We start from the raw sequence: 12,551 nt of genomic DNA, 5'->3' as shown, positions 1-12,551 counted from the left end.
TTAGAGATTTGTAAAGCACATGAACTTTCAGACTCTGAGAAATAATATGTGAAAGAAACCCATTTATTTAGCCCAATACTCCCCAACTTTATTTAGTTAATTCAAGCTTTTTTTTTTTCTTTTAAAAATTACTAGTATCCTTGCAATTACTTTCCAAAATTTGTACTTTGGGAATTAATGATATAAATATAAAAGCCAAAGATCTGGAATCAGTCTGCTGGATTCAAACCACAGCTCCACTCCTTAATAACTATGTGATGTTTTGGCAACTTACTGACCCCTAATTCCTCATCATATAAAAGATATCTGAGAGTAATAGTCACCATATGTTATTAATGAGAGAATTAAATGAGGATACAGATAGATACTGATGTAAATATATAAATTAAGTAGGATGGTGCATGGCTCAGAGCAAACCCTCAATACACGTTAAATATTGCCAGTTTCACATTTCACGGATAACCACAGAAACACTTGAAGAAAAACAACGGCAACTGTGAAATATAATACATTTTATAAACCACTTTCATAACAGAAACCATTATATTAATGGCAATAAACAAAAATGGTTTAAAAAATCTTGTTGCTCTTGCAGAAAGCAACTCAGAGGCTTTTAGGTGGAATTGTGATAGGATTCTCAGGTTTCTTAGTGAAAAAGAATCTGCTTGCCAATGGAGATATGGGTTCAGCCACCAGGTAGGGAAGATTGTCTAGAGAAGGCAATGGCAACCCACTCCAGTATTCTTGCCTGGGAAATCCCATGGACAGAGGAGCCTCGTGGGCTATCGTCCATGGGGTTGCTGCAAAGAGTTGGACAGAACTGAGCACGTTTATAAAGAAAATAGAAAATCATCATTTGCATGTAAATAGGAAGCTATCCTGAGAAAATGATCTGAATTGTTGCTTGTAAGCTTTCAGATTCGTATTACTATTCTGGTGACCAAATGCTTTTGATGATCATGCAGATTTAGAAACTTCAGGAAGGGACGCTGCCTCAGCTCACTTCCATCTTGCTGAGTGAGTTTGGAAAGGGGGTACATCTCTCCCAGCTGCTTCCATGGTGCACTTCATCCATATGCTGACGGGAAGAGTTTTGCTGGTGTAATTAGCCTCATTTGATGCACAGATGATTTAGCTGTGCTTTCGCTTAATGATGTTCTGCTGCTGCCATCTCAGCAGCTTCTCACATCAGAATCCACCTATGATGCCAAGAGAGCAACAAGCTGTAGGATCACCGATTTACTTTTATAGTCACACAGGGCATCACAGATCAGAATCTCTGACAGAGGTTTATTCAGTGCCTGGGACCCCCACCCCATTAGAAATTACTAAATCTGAATTGTCAAGTTTGGATCCAGGAATCTCCATCTTTCTGGCAAGCTCTTCAAGTGATTCTGGTGTATAAATGGGTATGAGAGGGAATTCCTTGGTGGTCCAGTGGCTAAGACTTCATGCTCCCAATTCAGGGGGCCTGGGTTCAGTCCTGGTCAGGGAACTAGATCCCACATGCTGCAACTAAAGAGCACACAAGCCACAATATAGAGCCAGGGCAGCCAAATAAATAAATATTTTAAAAATGAGTATGAGAATCACAGCACCATTGCAAGCCACTCATTTTATAAGATCAGGCTCAGAGACCTTGAGAAACTTTGCCTTTGATGAGGTTCAGAACATGCTACCTCAAAATATGGCACCTTGGCATATTGACTATTTTAAGCTGGAGGACTTTGAGAAAGTATGTGCAGGAAGGACTCTTTGACCTCCCTCTTCATCCCTGAAGCAGGTCATGAGACCCTCCTGAAGACAAAGGGCCCAAGATGAATCCAAACAGGCCCTAGTTGACTACCTGTGTTCATACCATCTGCCTGTTCTCATTTTCTCCTCCTGACGTTCCACTCTCCATGAAACCTAGCATAAAAATCCTCAAGCTTAGCATGTCTTGGGGTCTTCGTTCCCTTATGAAGACTTCTATGTCATGCAAAACTTACATTAAGTAAATCTGTATGTGTTTCTCTTGTGAATCTGTCTTCTGGCACAGTTTATAGGGTGAGAATTGGAGAATCTAGGAATGCAATAGGAAGAAGAATTTTTTCCTCCCTTACCCTGGGAAAGTCAACCTCTGGGCCTCATTCCTACTTCATCTGTAAAAGCGGGATGGTAAATGGACCTACTTTAAAGGATTTGGAGGGGGAAAAACCCCTAAATGGCATTATTCATATTAAGTGCTTATTAACCATTAGTTAATCTTATATTTTCACAAAGAAATTGTGTGAGTCTTTCATGCCTGATATCTAGCAAATATTGTTCAAGCCAAAAATAAATGGCTTTTCCATTTTATTCTTTCCAAAACAGCATATAAAATACATGTAAAAGAACTGTTTAAGGCTTGATACATTTGTGAAAAATCCTAATGGTAAGAGGAAGCACTTTTTTCTTGGATCTATCCAGTTTTCCATCCCACCTTCATTCAGGAGACGATGACTGTGGACAAGCCATCTATTTCATCAGCCCCAACACTAGCTATTAATATAAATGGACACAACTTCTATAAATGGTTCCCAAATGTTACTAAATAAATCAGTTCTGTCCTGTTTGTGGCATGCTATTCTCTTATGCAATTCCATTTGGGTCACGACGACTCTGCTCACTGGCTGCAAATTGCCTGAAGATTTTGTGAGTGTGAAATAAATGCCTCGCTCTCTCCTCAAATTTCCCTGACCCACGAGCGCATTGCCTCAGGACGCGCACTTACAAGGTAATTGCTTCCTAGACTCAAAACACCCAGCCTGTTCCACTCTTACCAGGCTCCAGAGTAGCATGAATTACAAAAGGATATTCACTATTTTGTTTTCATTGGTTTAATAAGCCATCTCAGAATTCTTAAACTGATTTGATTTTGGCCTAATTTCAAAGGTAAATTAATTCTATAACTTCTGAAAGTGCGAGGATGCTATCATACTCCTCATACTGCTAGGACACTAACTATTAATACCGATACTGCTATTAGCATTACAGCTTCTACTACGATGGCTACTACTATTACTACTAATGCTGCTGCAAATACTAGTACTATGGCTGCTAGTACTACTACTAATGTGACAGTCCACTGCTAGTAATTGTGCAGCCATATTGCTAGCATATTTGAGCACTTAATACCCCTAAGCTTGTGTTAAGTGATAGATGCATATGTCAATTTTTTCATAATCTTGGATAATCAGTACTTTTATTAACCTCCTTTGACACGTATTAAAACTGAAACATAGGCATTTGACTTAAGGACTGCCTCTAAATTTGGGGCTCTTAATCCATGTCCTCTGTTAGCTTCCTATCAGTCCAGCAGAAATTGCATCTCACATACCCACAAGACTAGAGTCACATAGCACAGAAAGCAACTGCTCTGAGACTTGAGCCTCCCTGTTTCCACGATAAACTTTCCCACTTCCCTGCCTGCCTTTGGTCTCCGCCAAAGGCCAGTGATGGCAACTGACTGCCTTGCCAAAGCAAGCTCTGGGTAAGTATTCTCATTTAGGTGATCTTCATTTACTTCCATAATTTCAGTGCATTCTTCTCTGGCCATCGACTATCGCATAAGAAATAATAGCCATATTTAGGAAGGCATGAAGACAAGAAACTCTAGATCCTGACCCAGAAAGATTCAATAGGTAAATATCAGCCCCCACCTAGATAAGCAGAACAGCCCCAAAGAACATCTCTAAAAGGGACTTCTCAGACTTGTGGTCACCAAGAAGGAGGGGAGGTTGGGAAGGGGTGGACTGAGAGTTTGGTGTTAGCAGAGGCAAACTACTATTAGAATGGATAAACAAAAAGTCCCTACTGTATAGCACAGAGAATCATATTCAATATCCTATGATAAACCATAATGGAAAAGAACATGAAAAAGAATGTGTATATATATGTGTGTGTGTGTGTGTATAACTGAATCACTTTGCTGTACAGAAGAAATTAACGCAACAATGTAAATAAACTATACTTCAATAAAATAAATTTTTTAAAAAAGAAAGCAACTGCTCTGCTTCTTGGGGCAAAAAAATGATGAAAATAGGCAGACTGCAAGTAATGCAGTCAGAGACAGCTGTGCCATCATCACCAAATACCTATTGAAAATGGGAAGATGCCGTAAGAAGGATTCTTGAACCAAACTGGGTGGAGAATACTGAGTTAAAGAAATTTAGAGATATTTCTTAATCAAAAAGCTATGAACATGCTAACGAGAATTGTGAATTTCTAAATTGAGAAAATCATCTTCTGTATACCACATCTTCTGATAACCACAAAAAGCTTTTTAACAGAGAGCATTTGTTCTTCAGAACACATTTTGTGAAACGATGATATAACCAAGTCAAAGGAAGAAAACAAGAAGGAAATACTCTAAAACGCTACAGCTCCAAGTGGAGGGATTACTGATGACTTTTCCTTTATTTCATTTTATTTTTGGATCCAATCTTGGTTTTTTCCCATCTTTTTTCTAGGCTCAGAAAACTAAATAAATGCTAGTTGCTTTCTACAACATAGAAAATAATCCCAAATAATATTTAAGTCAATATCAGGATAACTGCCTTAATTTTCCTGTAAACTTGGGATATGAGCACCCTATTAAAACAGATAAAAATAAATGCAGGTCTGATCAAATTTGTAGAACAAAATACTTTAACCCTTAGGTATTCCACCCTTAGGTATTATTTTCTATAACATTTGTAAACAGAGTAGGCAAGTCTCAAGTCTTTCTTTTTGGATACCTTATGTGTATGACATTTCCCTAATCCTTTGATGAAAAGCCACATTATCCAAGGAAGAGCTATCAAAACACTTAAAAACTGAAAGCACGCCTGGGATTTCTTGAGGGTTATCTGCAACATATTTCATCATCAAGAAATTTATTCAATTGAACTGTAAATTCAACTCACAGTCTGTTGAAAGCAAGAATGATTGCACAACAATGTGAATGTACTTAATGCTACTGAACTATACACTTAAAAATAGTCCATCTTATAAATTTTGTTATGTGTTACCACAATAATAAAAAGCAAGGGACATGAAATATATTTAGGTGGCATATTTTATTCTGAAAGATTCTCGCAACTTCAGATATTTAAAAGTGTATTCACAGCATTGTCTATTACAGTGAACTAGAAACAACCTGAATGCCCCACAATGGGGGACTGATGAAATAAACCAGACCCAATTCCTATCTCTAATACTTTAAAATATCTTTAAAAAATTGATGAAGCTTTATATTTATTATTATGGAATAATATCTACAATTAAGCAAAACATGCCTGTTATTAAATGGCCTATTAAGGTCAAATGTTTAAAACATTTAAATATAGTCTCTATATATTTATTTCATAAACTGAATCTTTATCAATATGAAACAATCATTGTTTTCTGCTTTAAACATGTCCAAGTTATTTGAATATTTTGCAAATGCATATATGATTTTAATATCAGAAAAACCTTACAGCATGTTTTAAGTGTGTCAATATTTAGACACTATCCTTGTAGGGATCATTTTACATGATTAAAGTTTAGGCCACTGCATACATTATCACAGAAACTACCATGGACCTCTGTTTCACCGTATTTAAATGAAAACTTAAGAATTAAGGCCATTTTATGGAGAAAACAATAAGTAAATGGGCCATGGAGTAAAATTTTGTTGGGGGGGAATAAGCAGCAAAATCAGTATTTCAAACATTTGTTCCTTCCAGATTAAACTAATTTATACACTTTGATAGACTTTAAAATAATAAAAAATGTTCATGGAAATAAAGTATAACTTCTATTTTAGAAATATAGTTTATTAATAGGTCAATGTGAAAAAAACTAATTAAAAATCTTGGAAATAAGCAATACGATTATTGAAATAGACTATACAATGAATGGATGAACTCCAGCTGAGTACGCAGTGCATTTTTAAACTGCAACATAGAACCGAGATGTTCAAAATGAGATGGGGGAGCCAAAAGAATGAAAAAGTAACCAAGTATGGAGAACTGTTTCTAAGGCTCCCACATTTGTTTAACAGGAATTCCAGAATAAAAGAGTGGAGAGAATTATGAAGAAAGCAATATTTGAAGATAAATTATGGTTAATTTTCCAAGTAATCATACCAGTCAGTCCTAAAAGAGATCAACCCTGAATATTCATCGGAAGGACTGATGCTGAAGCGCCAATACTTTGGCCCCTTGATGCAAAGAACTGATTCATTGGAAAAGACCCTGATGCTGGGAAAAATTGAAGGCAACAAAAGGGGCTGGCAGAGGATGAGATAGATGGATAGCATCACCAACTCAATGGACATGAATCTGAGAAAACTCTGGGAGACAGTGAAGGACAGGGGAGCCTGGCATGCTTCAGTCCTTGGGGTCGCAAAGAGTAAGACACAACTGAGTGGCAGAACAACAACAACAATTTTCCAGAACTGAAGAAAGACATAAGTCCTCAAAGTAAAAGTACTTTCTGAATACTAAGCAAAATAAATTTTAAATCATTTTAGACCATCAGCAGTCTTAAAACAGCTGCACCTACTCTGCCATTCTCAGACAACTTGCAATAAAAATGCAAAACTTTGAAAGAAATTACCAGAGAGAAAAAAAATTATCTACAGAATAACAAAAATCAGAGTGATAGTAGACATCTTATCTACAGTCACAGATGCTCAAAGTCAATCAAGTATTATAAAAAAGAGAAGTACCAACTTCAGGAAAGTGACTCTCTGAACAGAGAAAGAAGAGCATAAAAGGAAAAGGTGAAAGTGTCCACTAGCATTTATTATATAAGATCCTACTCAGTTTTTCTGAATTACTTTACAAAATAAAAAGCCACCTTTTAAAAAGTTAATAGTATTAAGTTCAACGACAAAAGAATGGATAATCAAATTGTGGTATTGTATATAAGAAAAGACTACTCAATAAAAATGATGCCCATAGTAACATGGTTGAATTTCAAGAACATTTGGTTAAATAAAAGAAGCTGGACACCAAAAAATACCTGCAATAAGACTCCATTTGTGCGGAGATCAAGAAGAGGCAAAGTGAAACCATGGAGATAGAAATCAAAAGAGCAGTACTTATGGAGGGTGGGGATTGACTGGAAAGTTGGCACTAGGGAATCTTCTGGGGTGACGGCTAAATCTTGATTGGGGTGTGGGTTATATTTCACAGTGTTGTTTAGTCACTAAGTTGTGTCTGACTCCTTTTTGACCCCATGGACTATAGTCTGCAGGGCTCCTCTGCCCATGGGATTTCCCAGGCAAGAATACTGGAGCGGGCCACCATTTCCTTCTCCAGGAAATCTTCCTAACCCAGGGATGGAACCCACATCTCCTGCATTAACAGGCAGATTCTTTACCACTGAGCCACCAAGGAAGCCCATGTGGGTTACATAGGTGGATAAATTTGTCACAACTCATCTGTTTGTATAGCTGGGATCTAGGAATTTCATTCAGTGCACATTTTATCTTAATGTAGAAATAAAATTTTAAACCAAAGTTGACATTTTAAAAATGTAGACCATTCAAAAGTGGAAAAAAGAACCACAACACTGGTGCCGCCACACACTTGAGGATATAAGGCCAAGGGCACTTCAGTTGATTGAAATGCAAGAAGAAATCTAGACATCACAGCTCTGTTACTCAAGAAGCATTCAGGACATCAGAGAAAAGGCCAGGGCTTCAAGAAACTAGAGAAGTATAACCTGAAACCATGTTCAGTGTCTTAAGAATTTTATCAAATCTTACTAAGCTACACACAAGCTTTGTCTCTGGTCTCTTTCCAAAGAAAGAGCTGGAAAATACGGTCACTGAAATAAAATTAATGGCTTTTCTTTGTGTAAAATAAATATGTAAATGTTATATAAATGATGTAAATCATACTTGCTCATTATAGGAAAAAAAATAGAAGTTATAGATAAGGAGAAAGAAAAAATTGAAACCACCAGTTAGCAAATATGTACTCTTAACATGTGGTTTGTTTTCTCCCAGGCTCTTTTTTTTCTCCAAAAAAATGTACCTTTCTAAACATTGCTTTTAATCTAATTTTCAATTTTGTTAGTGAGATTCTGCACATCATACTTTGCAGAAACCTGTGGCTGTCTTTGTTAGCAAAGAGCAAACAAGCAGATAATGTAATTAATCCTATTTTCCCTGGACTCAGAATGTGATCTTAAAATGTCTTCCTTGGTTCCTCTGTTTCTAAAGGTGGGTCTATTGCTGTCTAAGACAAAACCAATTTGTCTTTCAAATGTTACCATTTATGACTTGGGAAGTGTTCTGTGATATTAAGCTAGTAATATTTCTTCACAAATGATTTCTTCCCACAAATACAAAAGCACCGTTACCTAGGCTTGTGCTTGACACATGACTACAAATGGCTATAAAACATGATTTTTAAAAATGAAAACACTAGAGTTTACCAGCCTAAATGATTTAGGATCCCTTCTGTGGTCTTTTTGATAGGATATACACTTAACCAGGTATTTCTGCCATCCATCAAAACACCTTTGCAATGTCTATGAGAGCTGACTTTAGCCAATGCTGGATTCTGTTCAACATTCTCAATTTGACTATTTATTGTCCATTGGAGTACAAGCGATATAAGATCAGAGACTTTATCTCATTGGCTTTTTTATTCTCAGTGACTAGAAGAGATAAAGACTCAAAATGAATATGCTGAATGAAGAGTAATAGATTTTCATGTATCGAGGGGCAACTGATAGCTGAAATAATTTACAGTCTTCAAGATTCTTCTCCCTTCCTTCTGTCTCTCCTTTCTCTTTCCATTGTGGCTGGACATGAATGTGTGAGGATGAGAATGCAGCCTGACTACAGGAAGAGCTGGGCATGCTGCTGGGTGGGATATGCCAGTAGTTAGCCTATTTCCCACCTTTCTTCATGATATAAAAGGGAGGAGAGGTAACATTCTAAGATACAAAAGATAAAATATAATTATTAGTAAATTAATTGAAAGTTGACTTAGTTATTCCTTGCATTTTTTTATAACTTTGGCAAAAGATTTGCCAAAAAAATAAAAAAAATAAAAAAAAAAGATTTGCCAATGTCTCCAGCATCATAAAGCTTTGTAAGGACAACTTATAGTACCTATCTATTCTTTATGTCTTCTCATGGTTCAGGGCACACTGTGAGTTATCAAGTATTTTGGTTGAATGAATGAATGAACCACTTCCAAGGTGACTGGGGAGAAAAGGAGGGCATGTGTGATACTTAACAAAAATATCCAAAGTTCTTCTCAAAAATAATTTAATGAACGTATGAGGACAACAGGAACATAAAGAAAGCCCAAACTCAGGTGTCGCCACCTCTGCCCTGACACATGGAACCAGGCCTGTGCATCAGTCTCAGCCATGCAACAGAGCTGCCACAAGGAGATGTCAGCTCCCACCCCATCAGGACGCAGACGTCACCACCTGGCAATTCTGTGCAGCCTGGAGACTAACCAGAGTCTCAGTTTACATCATGAGGTGGTGGGAGGTTCTGTGACAACGTCTAAAACAACTTGAACCCATAATAACCAGTTGTAGTCTAATATAGCCAACCGTACTGTATAGCTGGTCTTCAAGCTGCAACTCAAAGTTACAACAACTGAACTTGTGAGCTTTTGTTGTTGTTCCAGAGAAAACTGTGGAGTTAAGAGGTGGAAAATGCCACAGAAGACCAGCAGTGAGTCAGAGTTATTGTTTCTTCAGGTTTTTTTTTTTTTTTTTTAAGGCACAGCTAATATGAAGGATTATTTCAGAGTTCTTCGGTTTTACTGGTTCATAATACATTTCTCAGTAAACTATTTCAAGGGGTCATGAACATTTTTTAACAGTATGGTTCTTACTATCTTCAGAATTTCTCACTTGAAAACCCAGGTTTTCTTCCAGGGGTTCAGAAAATCACCCCAACCAGGAAGGAGAAACAACTACAAAACTATTAGGGAAATCACTACCAGAGATTGATTTGTGCTCACCCTGTTACCATCATTTCGCTTTTATTTTTTTAGTCACAGTGAGGTTGTCTCCCTAATGCTGTGACCAACGTCATTCCTTACATACCTCCCATAATTCTTGGGTCCTATTTTTAAATTAATGACAGTGTCATATGCTAAATGTTTCAAAACAAACTTCACTCTGTTGGCTTCAATTATCCCCCCTGATAAAGATTACAAAGTGATTGATTTAAGCATTGCTTATTGTCTTTGGTTGCCAGACCTTCCCTGACTTTGCTCAGCAAATGTTTCCATGTAACACAAACTAGCATCACTTTAAAAAATACTTGTGGGTATGATGGAGCTTCTAAAATTGAAAAAAAATTTATCTGCCTGTCCAACTGCAATCCACTGAAATGCAATCTGGGGATTATAGAGTGTCAGATGGTGCCTTTACAATAACAACCAGTCAGCAACTGGGGGAATACAAGTGCGAGGTTCTGGGTGAGAGTTAAGACTATGGGGACGCAGTATTGGCATGTTTAACAGTTAGTGCGGGCATAATCTAGGCAAAGAAATTACTCTGCATTAGTGGTTTTTTTTGCTGTAGTTTTTAATAAATAAAACCATTTGGAGGTTTTCTATATGTTACGGCATTTATAATTTCTAAAATGACTGTACCCTTTTTTTCAAAATGTTTGTTTCAAGAATGACAAGAAATGACATCCCAAAGTTTCATGAAAAAATCAAAACAAGGTATTTCACTAGCATATTTTGATCTAAAGTAAATCTATTTCTTGCATGCATCCCAATAGATTTTCCATCTTTTTTTGGCATCAGAACATATTTTAAAGCCTTAAACATTTCTTGAGAGCTCAAACTCATGCATACTGTGTCAATCCATTATTAAAATTAAAATAGAATTTTACTTAGTGCAAAAGTACTCTATTTTAGGCAAGATAAATAAACAGCCAATTACCCAGTTGCTACCAAGGCATCCAGATGGGCTGCCAAGGCCAAGTCAGGGCATCACCCAGGAGAAAATCACAACTACTACGGCTGGCTGAGGCTTGTATTACAGACCAGTGACGACAAATACACGGCACTGTATCAGCACTGCCCTAAGTCACGGCCGTGGCAGACATAACTAATTGATGACAGCACTCTCTCAGCCCAGGAGCAACCTCAGAATCTTTCACAGAGCCCCACACCAGGCAGCTGCTCTCTATCAAGTCAGTGTCTCGTATGAAACCTATATTCAACCTCCAATTAAAATCCACTTATCAAATAAGATGGATGAACAAGATATTTCTCACTTGTGTCCCCCTTCAACAATAATTTGACATCATTCACAAACAGAAGTGTCTCTCTGGGCACTTTCAGATCAAGGCAGGAGATTGTCAAACCCCCTTTCAGTCACAGATGGAGCAGAGATGTTGTGAGAGGGCAGATGCACACCTAGGCGGCTGACTCAAAGCCCACTGTCTCGGTTACAGACCCAGAAACAGCTCCATGCCCCTGAGAGCTTAGTTACAACCTGTCACCTGGAGTGACAGGCAAATTTGGTCTTGGAGTACAAAACGAAGCAGTTCAAAGGCTAACAAGAGTTTTCCCAAGAGAACGCAGTGGTCATAGCAAACACCCTCTTCCAACAACACAAGAGAAGACTCTACATGTGGACATCACCAGATGGTCAATACCAAAATCAGATTGATTATATTCTTTGCAGCCAAAGATGGAGAAACTCTATACAATCAGCAAAAACAAGACCAGGAGCTGACTGTGGCTCAGATCATGAACTCTTTATTGCAAAATTTAGACTTAAATTCAAGAAAGTAGAGAAAACCACTAGACCATTCAGCTATGACCTAAATCAAACCCCTTACAATTTTACAGTGGGAGTGACAAATTGATTCATGGGATTAGATCTAATAGAGTGCCTGAAGAATTATGGATGGATGTTTATAACACTGTATAGGAATCAGTGATCAAAACCATCCCCTTGAAAAAGAAATGCAAAAGGTAAAATGGTTGTCTGAAGAGGCCTTACAAATAGCTGAGAAAAGAAGTGAAAGGCAATGGAGAAAAAAAATACACCCACCTGAATGCAGAGTTCCAAAGAATAGCAAGGAGACATAAGAAAGCCTTCCTACGTGAACAATGCAAAGAAACAGAGGAAAACACTAGAAAGGGAAAGACTAGAGATCTCTTTAAGAAAATTAGATACCAAGGGAACATTTCATGCAAAAAAGTGAAGTGAAAGTCACTCAGTTGTGTCCGACTCTTTGTGACCCCGTTGACCGTAGTCCATGAAATTCTCCAGGCCAGAATACTGGAGTAGGTAGCCTTTCCCTTCTCCAGGCAATCTTCCCAACCCAGAGGACAGAAACAGTATGGACCTAACAGAAGCAGAAGATATTAATAAGCTGTGGCAAGAATACACAGAAGAACTATACAAAAAAAAAGATCTTAATGACCTGGATAACCATGATGGTATGATCATTTACCTAGAGCCAGAGTGCGGAGTGTGAAGTCAAGTGGTCCTTAGGAAACATCACTACGAACAAAACTTGTGGAAGTGATGGAGTTCCAGTTGAGCTATTT

The 12,551-nt window shown here is 37.6% G+C and overlaps 1 protein-coding gene across 1 annotated transcript in view; it reads right to left on the bottom strand.

The window, feature by feature from the left end:
* The window catches only part of LMOD3 (leiomodin 3), a 43,563-nt gene that overhangs the window by 18,650 nt on the left and 12,362 nt on the right, over nucleotides 1-12,551 (bottom strand). The window lies entirely within an intron of this gene.

The sequence above is a fragment of the Bubalus kerabau genome, chromosome 20, assembly GCF_029407905.1.
Source record: "Bubalus kerabau isolate K-KA32 ecotype Philippines breed swamp buffalo chromosome 20, PCC_UOA_SB_1v2, whole genome shotgun sequence".
In the NCBI taxonomy this organism is placed as follows: Eukaryota; Metazoa; Chordata; class Mammalia; order Artiodactyla; family Bovidae; genus Bubalus; species Bubalus kerabau.
Note: the sequence above shows the minus strand (reverse complement) of the source record. Positions and strands in the feature narration are given on the sequence as shown.